General features: G+C 32.6%; 1 protein-coding gene across 10 annotated transcripts in view; it reads left to right on the top strand.

Moving 5' to 3' along the window:
• LOC106876180 (TWiK family of potassium channels protein 18) overlaps window positions 1-4,629 on the top strand; it is a 321,498-nt gene that overhangs the window by 116,240 nt on the left and 200,629 nt on the right. For all 10 annotated transcript variants that reach the window (XM_052965904.1, XM_014924619.2, XM_014924620.2 and 7 more), the window contains exon 2: window positions 4,499-4,546. The gene's annotated coding sequence lies outside the window, so the exon portion shown is untranslated. The remainder of the gene's footprint in view (window positions 1-4,498; window positions 4,547-4,629) is intronic.

Raw genomic sequence — 4,629 nt, 5'->3', positions numbered from 1 at the left:
ATATATATATATACATATATATGTATATATGTATATATAAACTAGTAATGCTATATGAGGTTGCACTATTCCCTCTGGATTTATATGTTCAAAGTTCCATTACTACCATGGTCAACTTGTCCATTTATACTTTCTGGATCGACAAATCTGATAAGAGGACTGGACCGTTTCTTCTTCTCCTGGTTATTCTTGAAATTTCAGGGGAAGTATTAACACAGTGTCTCACTCAAACTTGGTCTGCTGAGTAATTAGCTGTCTATTCCTTAATTTCACGAATAGGAATTCAGGTAAACAAAAATCAAGTAACCCACGACCGAGCACAGGAGGATCTGCAAAGGCGCCATTAAATACTGAACAGTATTGCGACATGTCGGCTATTATGGGCGTTTATCGGTCGGTCTTGATTAGAAAGCTTTGAACTACTAGATGAATTAGATTCCTATTCTTGAAATTAACATGTTTCTACCACACCTTCAGTTTGTACTAGTGTGAAAGAATGTGACATGGCTTGACATATAAATTACTGACGCAGTTCAGAGATATGGAAAAGTACGGACCTTCATATTGGATATCTTCATGGGAAGACTAAAGATCAATATCCATATAGGTTGAATTTGAAATTTTTGCAGCCAAAAAAAAAAAAAAAAATTGTTCAAACCATTCTGTTTGACGGCTTAATGATTCTACAAATTCGACGTTTTCACACTATTGACTCCTAATAAAACTGACCTTGTAATAGTACATAATCATAACATGATTATAACTGTTGTTCCTCTTAAGTTCGAATCTTTTCTCTGATGATTTACTTTTCATGACCCTGTATTTGTAAAGTAACTGTAATCATATTGCTTCCTTTTATTAGCTCTAAATTAACAATGACCTGTAATTGTCCTAGACAATACTTTTTTGTCAGATTCAACAATACTAAACTATAATTTTCACATCCCATTTCGTATTCTTATACTTAAATTTTATACAAAATTAAGACTAAAGTCAGTTTGATAACACCTTACTACCATTGACCAATCTCTCTGTTAACGTTACTAATATTGGTTTCAAGATATGGTACAAGGCCAGCAATTTCGGAGGGATATGGCTAAGTCGATTAAATTGACCCCAGTGCTCAACTGGTACTTATTTTACCGAATCCGAAAGGATGAAAAGCAAAGGTGACTCCGGTGGTATTTGGACCCATAACGTAAAGACTAACGAAATGCCGCTAAGAATTTTGCTCGACGTACGAATAATTTTGCCATCTCGCCGCGTTGTTAACATTGTTAATATTAACAACAGCAAACAAGGCGGTGAGCTGGCAGAATCGTTAGCTTACGAGCGAAATGCTTAGCGGCATTTCCACCGTTTTCACGTTCTGATTTCAAGTTTCGCCGAGTTTGAGTTTGTATTTCATCCTTTCGGGGTTAATGAAATAAGTACCACTTAAATACTGCGGTCGATGTAATCGACTTGCCCTCTCCCCAGACACTGCTAGCCTTGTAGCATAATTTGAAATCAGTGTTGATAACAACAACAGTTATTATTAAAGTCCACTCTGCACTGTTGTGCCATTCAAGAAACTTTATATTTTACACATTTCATTGTGTTAAATATCTCACTTGTACTTTTGATTTTTTCCCTATGCAAGTAGTATTGCATGTTGCAATAGTAACATCTAATTGCAATTCCTATCGAGGAGAATGATGTTATGGTTTATTAATAAAAGTTGCAGTAGTAGGCAGCGAGCTGGTAGCATGTTTAGTACGCTGTGTTAAATGTTTGGCGGCATTTCGCCTGTCTTTACGTTCTAAGTTCAAGTTCTGCCGATTTCGTCTTTGTATTTTATTCTTTCGGGGTCGATAAAATAAATACTAGTTGAACACCAGGATCGACGTAATTGACGTATGCCCTACACCAAAATTGCTAGATTTGTCCCAAAATGTGAAAGAATTATTAGTTGCAGTAATACGTTAAGCTATTTGTTCGGGTAGTTTACATTCCAAGTTCAAAATCCGTCAGAGACAATTATGACTTTCATTTTAACTGGGTCGATGAAATAAAGTACCAGTCGAGCGTTGATTCGATGTACTCGACTATTCCTCTCCCATCAATTTGCTAGCCTTGCGTCTAAATTAGAAATAAACAAATATCTATCGTATTTGTAGTTATAATTCAATATATTATATCTATGGAAAATGCTGATACAAAATCGAAGAGTATGCATTTATAAATTTCCTAACTTTCAGCAAAGACATACTGCAATCTTAATCATCATATTTTTTACTGTAGGTTCATGCTATTGTGTTATGAGAAACCGAGTGAGTTGACATAAAAGATAGAAGTAACGGAATATTTTATACTTTCTATTTTTGTTGAATCATTTGTTATGGTGTGTGCTAGAACAATGTCACTGGAGCATCAACGTTTTATAATTCATGTTCAATCGTTTCACAACAGCTGTACGAGGTAATTTTAGTCCCCTCATTTCAGAACTTAAATCGCATGAATGCAATATTTTCCTTTCACTTTCCGGGTATTATACAGCAAATTACTAGTAATGTATCGCTCTTGATTCCATGTAAAGCTTTTATTTGCAGTTATCGAAACAAAATAATATTCAGTCACATGCCATTGGAAGTAAATTCTATGTATTTGTGGGACCTCCTGGGTTAACTTCTTTAAAATCACGTACCATATTTTGTTATAAACTAAAAGAAATATTGAGTTGCATTCAATTCTACAAAGATTACGTATCTGAATAATGGTGAAATAACAGATACAACTTATTTATTTCATCCATAAATACTACGAGGGTTGGTTCATTTTGGTTTGTCTTGACATTTTGGCCTATTAGATCCGATATCTACAAAATAATATATTCAATCAGTTATTAATGTCATCTACACAATTAGCTACGTGCGTAATCAACTTGGAATAAATCCCTATTCTAAAGATGAGCTGAATTAGAAAAGAATGTGATGGAAACTATGGAAAGAACGGATCGAATGCTTCACAAAATGAAATTCCGTCCTATTTCCTTTTGCGGTCGAAATTCATCGATGCTTGTTTTCTCTTTCATCTTCCACTTGTCCATTGAAACAAGTACACGTATTTGTGTGTGTACGTGTGTGTGTGTACGTGTGTGTGTGTATTGCGGTCATGCAATATATATATATATATATATATATATATATATATTTATGTTTACTCTGAGAAAATACTATTATTTCAGCCTCCTTTATTACATATTTGCACGGCAAACCGAACTCCCATGCATAAAGTTGTAAAAGTCGGTTAATTTAATATACAATATCAGCAAAATATGTACCCACATCCAATCATATATCGACAAATATCGCATTAGCATTAGGGAATAAAATAACTCTTTGAACTTAGGAATTGTTATATATGATGGTATGGTTCCATCTTTGGGAATTATACGTCATATGATACTGAGAACGTGCTTATATATTTGAGAATTTTCTACAAAGCCTTTATAAGAATAATTATGTGAGTGATATAGGTTTGGAAGAATGCTGAAAACTGAGTACATCTAAATGAAGCAAAGGGTAGCTGGGAAAAATAAATGAATATTATTGTAGTAAAATAGCATACCATGAATTGTGAAAATGAATTAATGTATCAAACCAAATAATCGTTTATATATATATATACATTATATAAGTGTGTGTGCGCGTGTGTAAATAGCCAGATAGATAGATAGATAGATAGATAGATAGATAGATAGATAGATAGATAGATAAATAGATAGATAGATAGATAGATAGTTAGATAGATCTGTAGCTTGGCAAACGTGTTAGCATTCATTCAAATATATTAAGTGTATATTTACTAAGCCAAAAGTTTATCCCTACAGTACTGATCGTGGGCTAGAAAACAGTAACAGGAACTCAGAAAATAGATAAATAATTTTCACAGAAGCACTAAAATGTATGGGTAAATCTAGTATTCTACCATAATGGTATATTTCATAGTCTTTAACATTGAGCACAAAGCTTCAAAGTAACTCTGAGTTGTTTGTTAAATAAAAGTGAAGAACTGTGCGGCAAAATATCATACCTCACTTAAAAGCGAAATAAACGAAATTGTATAACTCTTTTATTGCTTTCATAATTGTATTATATATTTATATATTCAACATAGGAACAGCTGAACATTTCAAATATCGTTTAACCGTATTGACTCGAGAAATATCACTAAATAGTATTTATTGTTACTTAAGCAAATCTTTTCAACCGTTTGGATCCTATTCAAATATAACAGTATATTTGTGTAGTGACAGCAAATGGCAAGTAATTGGACACTTCAGTGACATATATTTAATACCAAGAAAACTAAAATATCTTAATGGTTTTGTATTCGAATGTAGACCATTATTCTTTTTTTAAAGAAATATTTGACATTTCTAGTGTTGTATTTACTCTTAAATAATACGCTTACATTTAATGTTTATAATCTTTGTTTCTTTTACTTTTACTTTCAGGAAAATATTATATCCCAAACATATGATGCGATTAAAACCTTGCTCCAGGTAAGATACAGTAACATTTATCTTCCGTTTTTCTTTTTGTTGACGTAAGTTACACTATTATATATATATATATATATATATAT

Source organism: Octopus bimaculoides, chromosome 1 (genome assembly GCF_001194135.2).
Source record: "Octopus bimaculoides isolate UCB-OBI-ISO-001 chromosome 1, ASM119413v2, whole genome shotgun sequence".
Lineage (NCBI taxonomy): Eukaryota > Metazoa > Mollusca > Cephalopoda > Octopoda > Octopodidae > Octopus > Octopus bimaculoides.
Note: the sequence above shows the minus strand (reverse complement) of the source record. Positions and strands in the feature narration are given on the sequence as shown.